At 37.4% G+C, this 12326-nt stretch overlaps 1 protein-coding gene across 3 annotated transcripts in view; it reads left to right on the top strand.

Moving 5' to 3' along the window:
• Positions 1-12326, top strand: part of CSRNP3 (cysteine and serine rich nuclear protein 3) — a 257377-nt gene that overhangs the window by 42138 nt on the left and 202913 nt on the right. The gene's annotated exons all lie outside the window — the stretch shown is intronic.

Below are 12326 nucleotides of genomic sequence, written 5' to 3'. Positions count from 1 at the left end.
ATTCTGAGAGGGGGTTCAAGGGTTCATTTGATGGCAAAGAGGTATATGTCATAAGAAAATGAGAGAATGCCCAATATAAGGAGGTCTTTCTCTTTTATTTCCGATAGTGGCTTCAGTCCATCTTTCTTTAGGTCTGATTTCCAGTTCACCATGGCTCTAATAAGAATGTGCTGCCCAACATAGGCTGCACAGTTGGGGGCATACTTTGGAACATCTGGAGAAAATTATGTTTTTTCCTGGAATCTGATCAATTCTAGCAGTAACGTTTTATATTCTATGTTAGAATGGGGATCCCTTTGACAAATTTAGAAGCTTTCACATCATTTTGTTTTGACAAATCTTCTTGGAACACAGTCTACCAACTACTCAATCACAACTAGGCTACTTTTCTTTCATAATCCATCTTGCCTTGAAGAGGATTCTCTAGGACATTTGAGAAAGTTTGCTTCCTTTCAAGCACAAATAACAGGATAAAATGAACATTGTTATGCCTTCTAAACTATTTAGAACAGGATATCTTAACTTATGATTTGTGTATTTGTTTTTTAAAATATATTTTGATAACTATATTTCAATATAATATCCTCTGTAATTCTATGTATTTTATTTTGTGCATTTAAAAACATTATCCTGAGTGGGATTCCATAGACTTCAACAAATGTCAAAGGAGTCTAAGAGACAGAAAAGGTTAAGAATGCTTGACTTTGTTTCTTCTTTGTATGAAGGAACCTACATAGGCCAAAAAGAGAGAAATAGCCTTATCTGTATTAAGTGAATTAATGATGAATTCTCCTTCTCAATTCCTTTATAAATTGTACCAAATACTTTGATCACATATGTGTATATATGTATGTATGTATGTATGTATGTATGTATGTATGTATGTATATGTGTGTGTGTCTCTATGGACATATGTATAGAGAGAGAGAGACCCACACACAAAATAACTAACAGTGACCATTTGCACATATAGACCGTGTTTTATAGTCCTATCCTAATAAGTGGTAGTAAGTGGAAATATATTCATATTTATAATTTTTCTGTGTTTTTACATTTTTTGCTTAGTGAGAGATAAGTTTATGATCAGTTTGTGATCATTAAATGTTGGTTGTAGGTATGTATAAAAGAATGAAATGTGAGATGTATGTTTAAATGTTTGTGCGTGTGTATATACATGTGTATGCACACACATATGTATATGTGCCTATACAGATACACATACATACACACATTTATGTATATGTATGTGTTGTGTATATATATATGTGTGTGTGTGTGTGTGTGTATACTTAAATTTATATATTCTTTTTTTTTTTTTTTAGTGAGGCAATTGGGGTTAAGTGACTTGCCCAGGGTCACACAGCTAGTAAGTGTTAAGTGTCTGAGGCCGGATTTGAACTCAGGTACTCCTGACTCCAGGGCCGGTGCTCTATCCACTGCGCCATCTAGCTGCCCCTTAAATTTCTATATTCTTAAAATTCATATATATATATGTATGTATGCATACTTAAAATTTTAGATATTTGCTTTTTCTCCTAATAAGAAAAATTCAAGCTCTCCTCTTTTTCCTGGATCCCTCTGCCCCAGGTTCTTGCTTCTGTCACAATTGCTGCCCTTTAAAGCGTGAAAGCACTTGCTTCTTGCCGGCTCTTTAATTATGCAATGCAGTATTTTAACAGTCAATTGTGAGTGCCATTTAACTATTGCACTAACCCTCTGCTCCTCACTTCATCACTTAAGGAACAGGACAGTATGTCTAAATTCTTCTCCTTGTGCAAACAGATTTATGTTTTCCTCTGAAGTATCTTGGTCACGTTTCCAGACATGAAACGATCTGTTCAGGGTGGTGAACTCCATGCTCCTAGGAGAGACATTTTTACACTGGGAAAGAAAAAAATAAAAGAGACTTGTGATTATAATGTAAATGGTTACACTAAAAGGCAGTCAAACTCTGATAAATGATGATGAATAATAATGAAACACACCTCCCTCCCCTCAGTGGAGAAGTGGAAGACAAGCATTGAGCTATATGGCCCTGAGGTACCCTAAAGAGAAGGTATTGATTAGTGAGGGAGACTCTGTATGACTCTTTACCCCTAATGACACCTGAAACAAGCAGGGTTTGCAGTAAACTAGAGACAGGTATCAAAGAGCAGGGTTTGTTAATTGCCTGGTACCCAGAAGAAGGGCTAAGAGGTAATTGTCAACATCTGACATGGAATCTTCCAGGGTGCTGCTTCAGGTGCTGAAATGATAGTAAGTAATCAATCAACAAGTAGTTATTAAGTGCCAACTTAGTATGTTAGAAAGATAATAAGTGACAACTATGTGCCAATCACTGTGCTAAGAGCTGGGAATAGAATGATGAGTGAAATCTTCCCTTGCCCTTAAGGATGACAGAGTCCTTCTGGGAGATAAGACAGACAGATAGATGATAGATTAGATAGATATAGATATGTGTATGTATACATACATACATACATACATATATACATACATACACCAATCTGATATAGGTTATATATGTACAATCACATTAAACATATTTCTGCATTAGTCATGTTGTGAAAGAAGAATCAGAGCATAAGGGGAAAAAAAGTAGAAACAGTATCATTCAATCTGCATTCAGAATGCACAGTTCTTTTTTTCTGGATGTGGAGAACATTTTCCATCATGAATTCTTTGAAAATGTTTTGGATCATTGCAGTGCTGAGAAGAGCTAAGTCTATTCCAGTTCATCATCACACAATGTTGCTGTTACTGTGTACAATGTTCTCCTGGTTCTGCTCACTTCACTCAGCATCAGTCCATTTAAGTCTTTCCAGGTTTTTCTGAAATCTGCTCGCTCATCATTCTTTTAGCACAATAATATTCCATTACATTCATATATCACAACTTGTTCAGCCATTCCCCAGTTGATGGGCATTCCCTCGATTTCCAATTGTTTGCCACCACAAAGAGAGCTTCTACGAATGTTTTTATACATGTGGGGCCTTTTCCCTTTTCTATGATCTCTTTGGGATACAGACCTAGTAGTGGTATTACTGGGTCAAAGAATATGTACAGTCCCAAAGCCCTTTGGGCATATTTCCAAATTGCTCTCCAGAATGGTTGAATCAGTTCACAACTCCATCAACAATGCATTAGTGTTCCATATTGGGGGGGGGGCAGGGCAATGAGGGTTAAGTGACTTGCTCAGGGTCACACAGCTAGTAAATGTCAAGTGTCTGAGACTGGATTTGAACTCATGTCCTTCTGAATCCAGGGCCAGTGCTTTATCCACTGTGCCACCTAGCTGCCCCCAAGATGCTTGTTCCCTTGAGAGGAATCCTAATGTTCCAATTTTTCACAGCTTCTCCAACATTTCTTATTTTCCCTTTTTGTCATATTAGACAATCTTATAGGTGTGAGGTGGTACTTCAGAGTTGTTTTAATTTGGATTTCTCTAATAAATGGTAATTTAGAACATTTTTCATATGGCAATAGATAGCTTTGATTCCTTTCTATGAAAACTACCTATTCATATCCTTTGACCATTTCTCAATTGGGGATTGATTTGCATTCTAATAAATTTTTTTGTTTGTGAGACAATTGGGGTTAAGAGACTTGCCCAGGGTCACATAGCTAGTAAGTATCAAGGGTCTAAGGCCAGATTTGAACTCAGGTCCTCCTGAATCCAGGGCCAGTGCTTTATCCACTGTGCCACCTAGCTGTCCCCCATTCTAATAAATTTGATTTAGTTCCTTATATGTTTTAGAAATGAGGCCTTTATCAGAAACACTGACTGTAAAAATTTTTTCCCAGCTGTCTGCTTTCTTTCTAATTTTGGCTACATTGCTTCTGTTTGTACAAAAACCTTTTAAATTTAATGTGATCAAAAATCATCCATTTTGCATTTCATAATACTCTCTACCTCTTGTTTGGTCATAAATGATGCAAATTGATTTGGAAGAGGAGTAGAAGCTGAGGAGATGGGGGCAAGGGGGAGAAATCATGCAAGGCTCTATAGAAGAAATAGCACTTGAGCCAAGCTTTGAAGAAAGCTAGGAATTCTAAGAGGCCAAGGTAAGAAAGGAGCCCATTCCAGGCATGGAGATGGAGGATAGAATGCCACCTATAAGGAGCTACAAGAAAGCCAGCTTGGCTAGAACAAAGAGTATGTGAAGGGGAATAAATATAATAAAGCTAGAAAAGCAAGAACATCCTTCCAATGTTCTGTAATGGACTTCAAACAAATTAACAGAGGACATCCTCTTCTTTTACATTTTTAAAAATTAATTTTGAACCAAAATGCAAAAGACCAAAAAATAACATTTGTCCTCTTCTTAAATAAGGTAAAAAATGAGTATATTTCTTAAGAAAGCCTTAGACTTTCCCTGAATGACATAACACTGTGGATGTAGTATTTTCTGTACCTCACTTTAAGGCCATTTTAAAAGTAGCTTCCAATATATTTTACCTGGTAGTACACATATAACCTATGTCAAATTGTTTGTCTTCTTAGAGAGGGGGAAGGGAAGAAAGGGAGGGGGAGAAAATTTGGAACTCAAAATTTTATAAAAAGTGAATGTTAAAAATTGTCTTTACATGTAATTGTAAAAAATCCAATACTATTTTAAAAATAATTGTTACTTCCATCCCATTCTGCTCTAAAGTCCCGCTGCATTTGTTTCATCTCTCCCTTCTTTATGTCTTACTCAGCCATTACTTTCAGAGTAGTTTGCTAAATAAGGCTTTTGTCTAGCCATCCCACTCTCACCTACTCATCTTCATTTCAGCTATAATTTACCAAGCTGGAGCTTCCTCCTGCCTTCTACCTCCTGACCCATCTACTCCACTGTACAGAATCCAATTCTGGAAGTTCACATCCTTCATGAAACCTTTACTGAGTAATTGAGAGAAGAGGTCATCTCCATGTGACTCATCTTCACAATATACATTCCCCATTGATATATATTTACTTATTCAAATGTAATATTAGTACATTTTCAGTTTCATTGTCAATGCTTGTCCTTTGCTTCTCTCTTCCTGTCCACGTCAGAAGGTCCCAGTGATCATGCTTATTCTCATTGCCTAGAACTGTACCAATTAATTAGAAAATGCTGGGCTCTTAATGTACCAAATTCTCAGGAACACTCCTCTCTAAAACAGCAGTATTCTGACTTCAACAATACTCCAAGGAATTTGCTTACTGAAGGACAAAAAGACCTTGCTATAAGAGGAATTTCATTTAAAATAAACAACAAGGAGTCCAAGGATGGCATTATAGTGAGATCCCGATGATTATATTTAGTTGAAAATATTTTTACCTAGTACTATTTCTTTCTCAGAATAAGGGTTTATATCAATAGAGAAAAAATTTTTAGTACTGCCTGGTTTGCATGAAGCTACCTACCTGATCAAACCTGGATGCAATATCTTTCTTATTGCAATTATATTTCCAATTGTAATTCATAATTATCACAAGGAAAAAACATAATAAGAATGATTAGATAAGCTCCAGAAATGATAAAAAATAATTACTATAACTCACATTTGCCCAGCTCTTTGTGGTTTACCAAGCACATTCCTCACAACAACCTTGGGAAGTAGATAATATAAATAGATATAGGGACTGTTCATATTACTTAGCTCCCAGGGATGTTATTAATGAGGAGAAGCATGGCATGCTGGATAGAGAGATGGCCTTGGATCCGGGAAGACCTGAATTTGAGTCCTGCTGCTGGCAAATACTAACTTTGTGACCAACTGTGATATGTAAGAAAATTGAAGCAAAAGCAGGTAACTATGGATTAATACAAGAGGGGTAAGATTTGATTAGAATATCTTCTAGTGGGGCAGCTAGGTGGCGCAGTGGATAGAGCACTGACTCTGGAGTCAGGAGTACCTGAGTTCAAATCCAGTCTCAGAGACTTAACACTTACTAGCTGTGTGACCCTGGGCAAGTCACTTAACCCCAATTGCCTCGCTAAAAAAAAAAAAAAAAGAATATCTTCTAGAATGCTAAAGTTCTGAATGAATCATCCCTGGAAAAGGATGCTACAGACTAAAAAGGGGACTTAAAATTATGTTGGAGGAAAAATGATTGAAGAAAGGATAGATTCGCTGATTGGGGGAGATAGGATATGAACAAACAGGGTAGAAAAGTTGGAGTTTTTTACTTTATTTCTGTTTTTCTCTTTAGCAGAGCAGACTAAAAGGGTTAATCAAGACGTAAAACCGAAGATAAGGGAAAAAGTAGTAAAAGAGAATTAGCTGCTTTGCATGAATTCACCCAGGGCTTCCTTCCCCTAGTAATATCAAAATTTGACTACTGGCTACATTTACGGTAAAGGGCCCTCAGCTCCCAGCCAATAGAGTGCCCTCTAATATAGGAGAGACTTCATTAATCCTGATTAAAAAAAAATGCAATGGACTCAACTCTCGTGAGCTCCAGCTGTTCCCAGGCTCATGGAGTCCTTCCTAACACTATACTGGTTTGTGGACTGTACACACAGGACAATAATATGAAGTTGCCTTGGCTTCTTCCAAGTCTCAACTAAAGTTCTGCCTTCTATAAGGAGCCTTCCAGTCCTCCTTAATCTCAGTGCTTTCCTCCTGAGACTACTCTCAATTTAACCTGTGTATAGCTTTTTTTTATACTTGTTTGCAGTGTCTCCTCCACTAGATTGTGAGCTGTGAGCTCCTGGAGAGTAAGGAGAGTTGTTTTGTTTGTTTGTTTGGGAGGGTGTTGCCTTTTTTGTATCCTCAAAGTTCAGCACAGTTCCTGGCCCTTGATAGGTGCCTAATTAATGTTTCTTCATTTGCCTTAACTTGACTCTAGAGGAGGAGTTCTTATCACACCCTGCACACCTCTGTTTGTGTGTGTGCATGTGTGTGTGCGTGTGTGTGTGTGTGTGTGTGTGTGTGTGTGTGTGTGTGTGTGTGTGTGAGATAGTCCCTTTGGCACTCTGGTGAATCTATGAACCCTCTTCTCAGTGTAATATTTTTAAATAATTTAATTCTAAATTTCAGTTATTGATTATTGAAAATAAAGATTTATGGAGGCAGCTAGGTGGTATAGTAGATAAAGCACCAGCCCTGGATTCAGGAGTACCTGAGTTCAAATCCAGCCTCAAACACTTGACACTTACTAGCTATGTGACCCTGGGCAAGTTACTTAACCCCCATTGCCCTGCAAAAAAACAAAAAAATCAAAAACCAAAAATAAAGACATATTTTTTCCTATCCTGAAATCTATTCATGGACTCCAAGGTATCTGTAGACCACAGTTTAAGAACCTCTGATCTAAAGTCAGAACTTCAACTTCAGGGATCTGTACAACCACTTCACTTTTGGCACTTATCATGGTGTTCAATGCTCCATCTCTCAAGCAAAAGAATGTTATCTCTCCCCTGTACCTTCATAGTCCTTTAAATGGACCTGACCAGTGAAGGGCAAGATTCAGATTTGGTCTTCCCCAACATTGTTCTTTCCCTTGCTGTTCTAGCTGATTTAGGACATGCTTAGTGGGTTCAAGGGTTTGGTCCAGAACTCCCCCACTGGTTCCAGAAATTCTTTTGTCATTTTACCACTGCTGCTGGCTCACTTTCTTGTCATTTCTAGCTTAACCCAGGAACTCCTCACTGCTCCTCCACTGCCATCCCTGGATACTTTTCTAATATATTTGATCTCCTAGAGCAGATGGTTCTTTTATGTAAATGGTCCCTGGAGGGGTTACCTGTCTGTGCAGATTTCCTTCCAAGAACACCAGTCCTTGTGCCTGACATCTTTTCTCTCTGCCTGACCTTCCAGTTTTTGTTCTCCTTTGTGTCAGATCATCTCTCTCTCTCTCTGTCTGTCTCTGTCTCTGTCTCTGTCAATCTCTCTTTCTTCTAGGTCTCTCTGTCTCTGTCTTTCTGTCTCTGTCTACCTCTATCTCTGTCTCTCTCTGTCTCTCTCACTCTCTCTCCAAAGACCATGGCCATGCCCCAAAGATTTGACCCAATTGTACAAACTGGTTGTGGAAATCATCCTTAATGTAGTGTCAATGGAGCAGAGAAAGTAAAGGAACTTATCTATTAAGGAGTTAAACTCAGTCAAGGGAATTTCACATCTTACTGAGGACACACATTCAATCCCAGGAGAAAATTATCATCAGTAGTGGATTCTGCACCAGTAATACCAGAACTGACTTGGATAAAGTCATAAATGGTGTGATTATAAAATCTATAGGTGGCACAAAGATGGAAAGGGATAGCTAAAGCACTGGGTAATGGACCTAGAATCCAAAAATATCACAATTTGTTAAAATGAATCTAATAAGATGGAATTCAATGGAGAAAAATGTAAAATCCTACAACTGGAAGGTGCAGCTAGAGAGTAATTTGTCTGAAAAAGAGCTTAATATGAATCAACAGTACAACATGACAACCAAAAAATATGAATGTAGGTTTCTATGTTAAGATAGGCATCTGCCCAGAACATGGAAAGTAATAGTTGTGATGTATGTACACCTCCCTGGTGAGACAGCAACTAGAGTGTGGTGTTCAGTTCTGGGTACCACATTTTGACAAAGATTTTGACAGACAGAAGAATATGTATTTGAAGTACTTCAAAGACCAGGTTGTGTTGGGTGAAGAAATGGGATATTTAGATAAGATAAGACCTTAGGAGGGCATGATAATTGAATCTAGTTCTTGAAGGGTTCACCTATGTTAGAGAAGTTAGACTTATTATGCCTAGTTCCAGAGCAAGGAGTAATGAGTTGCAGTTACTGAAAAACAAACTTGGGCTCAACCAAATAAAAGAAACTTCCTATGAGTTAGACTTATAGTAAAATTGATTGGAAGCCTCAGTAGATAGTGAGTTTGATAGAAATTATGCCAAGATAGATACCACTGGCTTGAGGTCCTTTCAAATCTAAGATTGTGATTTGGGGATTCTGTGAAAAACAATCATATTTGCTATCTACTAATTCCAGAAATGGATTCAGTTGTTTTTTAAGTCACTAAGAGAGGTAATAGTATAGCAGAAATAGCATGGGATTAAGAGTCATAACCTGGATTCTAATCTTTTGGTCTTGGCTCTGATATGTGACTTTTGACCTGGTATGAGTCTGTTATTTCCTTGACAGAGAGCACTGGTACCAAACTCAAATGGAAACAGGGCCACTAAACCATACATAAAGATCCCTGCCAGCATTGATTGACTTAGAAAACCACATATTTACATTATATGTCTTATTTTTATTCATTTTGTTAAGTATTTCCCAATTATACTTTTTTTGGGGGGGCAATGAGGGTTAAGTGACTTGCCCAGGGTCACACAGCTAGTAAGTGTCAAGTGTCTGAGGCTGGATTTGAACTCAGGTCCGCCTGAATCTAGAGCTGGTGCTTTATCCACTGTGTCATCTAGCTGCCCCCCCCCCTCAATTACATTTTAATCTGGATCTGGATAGACTTAAGAGAAGTCTGTAGACCATGTTTGACACCTTTGATATAGAAGACTCCTGGAGGAGTCTTTTCTATAATTTATCTTCAATTCTTTGCTGCCTAGAACACTGAGAGATTTGTGTCTTGCCTAGGATTACATAGCCAATATATGTCAGAAGCAGGACTTAAACTTCGTTTTTATCAGACTCAAGAAGGCCAACTCTCTATCCATTATGCTGTGCTGACCTTTGATGTCATTTAAACACTTTTTCTTCAGTTACCTGACTTATAAAATCAGGACACTAGGCAAGACAATCTCTAAGGTTGTTTCCAGATTTAAAATTTTGTGTTATTTAATGCAAATAGTGTTATTGTTGCTGTTACCATGAATATTCTGGAAGTAATCTAATTTATATATTTCTGCATATGGAAATAGCTTTATCCATATGCAATTTAAAATGTGGGTAGGGGTGAAGATCATGGTGCAACAAAAAGACAAGATGCAAGATAACAGGATGATTGTGATTCAGAGAAAGAAAAGAAAAAGGGGGCATTGAAGCATTAGAGAAATTAGAAATTGGTTGAAGGTTTTTTATATGGTGTTTGGAGGATGCAAGACTTTTTTTCTGGCACATTGAGAGTTAAGTGACTTGCCCAGGGTCACACAGCTAGTAAGTGTCAAGTGTCTGAGGTCAGATTTGAACTCAGATCCTTCTGAATCTAGGGCTGGTGCTTTATCCACTGTGCCACCAAATGTCCCCTGGATGCAAGACTTTTTAAGGAGGAGACTACTTCCCCCAAACCATAGAATGATCAAAAGGATTTACCAGTACTTACAGGAGAGAGATCATCTAATACAGTTCACAGGAAAAAACAAACAAACATGGTGATGTTTTGCAACTCCCAGGTGAAAGGATACAAAGGCATTGGGCAGATCAAGGAAGTATGTCAACTTGACATGAACAATCAGAAGTACTGCTGCCTTCCCATGACATATATCTATGGATCTCAGTTGTGACAGTGAGCTTTCTAAAGCTTGTCAAACTTTAAGAACAATATACACTTCTAGCAATTTATGTGAGAATAAATGATGCCAGGGCAAACCTAGAAAGCACCTCCAAGAATTGTGAAATTCTGGGCAAGAAACCAAAGACCAGGTTTATTTGTTATATAATCAGTACTGGTGATTTAAGATAGAGGCTTCAGAACAGAAAAATGTACTTGGAAAGGGAAGAGTTGATTGAGGTGGTGTCAGAAGATGGTGTTAGAATATCTGGACCAGGGATCAACATACAGAAATGATGGGGTCTTCTTGGCCAGGGATAGAGTCCATAACAAGGCATGGAAGAATACATTTGTCTAGAAACTTGCAAATCAATAACTTTAAGTCCCAGCCAAAATCCCACTTTCTACAAGAAGCCTTTTTTGACTCCCCCCCACCCCAAAGCTAGTCCTTTCCTTCTAGGATTTTCTCCAACTGATCCTGTATATATCTTATTTGTATAGCATTTTTGCATGTTGCCTCCTACCATTTGACTCTAAGCTCCTTGAAAGCAGGAACTGTTTTTTTTTTGCCTTTCTTTGTATCCCTGACCCTTAACACAGTCATTAGCTTATAGTAGGAGCTTTATAAATGTGTTAACTCATTTACTGGTTGATTAAGATAGGTTTAATTTGACAATGAAGAGGAAGGGGGGAAATTGTTAGCGTATAGCCACTAAGTCAGATACTGCAGAGTAAGAAGTATGAAATAGGAGTAATACTCATATAAAAAAAATCAAATGACTAAGCAGAGACAGTATATATAATAACCCCTTGTGATTAGATATCCATATGATCAGAGGAATCTATCCATGGTACAAATTAACTGAAGCTGGGAAGATGAGTATATCAGAGGAACTACCAACCAGTATACAAATTTAATGTAGATCTAGAGATCCCTAAAAAGAATGAACATGTTACTCAATAATAGCTGTAAGCAGAGACTCAAAAGAAAATAGGGATTTTCCATAATGAGTATAAGCATACCTGGAAGAAATAGAACAAGAAATTTTAAAATTAAGTAAAACCTCTGGAGGAAAGAATTAGAAGGATAATTAATAGCTTTTGAGAAAAACTGGTAAACTTTACCCAAGAAATAGACTCCCTGAAATAGAAATCCATGGTTCCAGTGAGCAATATTAGAACAAAATCAAAAGATTAGAAAAATAGAAGAAAATTTAAGGTATTTTATATAAAAAACAATTGACTCCTGGAAACCAAGAGGAAATGATTTTATAATAATTTTCAAATTTCTTGCTTTATTTCTTCCAGGTATGCTTATACTCATTATGGAACATCTCATGTTTCATTTAAGTCTCTGTTTACAGTTGTGATAGAGTTACTTGTCCCTTTTTTAGGGATCGTTAGATCTACATTAATTTTTGATACTGGTCAATAGTTCCTTTGATTTATTCATTTCTCCAGCTTCAGTTCTTGAATTGGATTTTGTGCCAGGTCATTACCAACCCAACATTAGAAGGCAGAGAGAATGGCCAATATGCAATAATGTTGTATAAAAACACAATCATATCACTAATGCTTATTTATCCCCCTCATAGTGTGCCTATCTAAAAAACAACTCTGTGGGTCCCAGATTCTGAACTGCTGCAAACTCTCTTGCCTCTTGGACTCAGTTTCCTGGTTATCTTTTAGTTGACTGAGCACAGCCTATAGTTTACTGTTTGTGATTACAACTTGGCCCATACCTCTTCCTGCTTTACTGATTTTCCTTAATCACCAGGATATGAGGACCCTATTCCATTTAGGGTTTTAGGACAAAAGCTATTAGAGACTTAAAAAAAATGTAATAAACATTTTTATTTATAGTTTTGGGTTCCAATTTTTATCCTTCCTTCCCTCCTTCCCCTCCTT

Source organism: Dromiciops gliroides, chromosome 3 (genome assembly GCF_019393635.1).
Source record: "Dromiciops gliroides isolate mDroGli1 chromosome 3, mDroGli1.pri, whole genome shotgun sequence".
Taxonomy (NCBI): Eukaryota; Metazoa; Chordata; class Mammalia; order Microbiotheria; family Microbiotheriidae; genus Dromiciops; species Dromiciops gliroides.
Note: the sequence above shows the minus strand (reverse complement) of the source record. Positions and strands in the feature narration are given on the sequence as shown.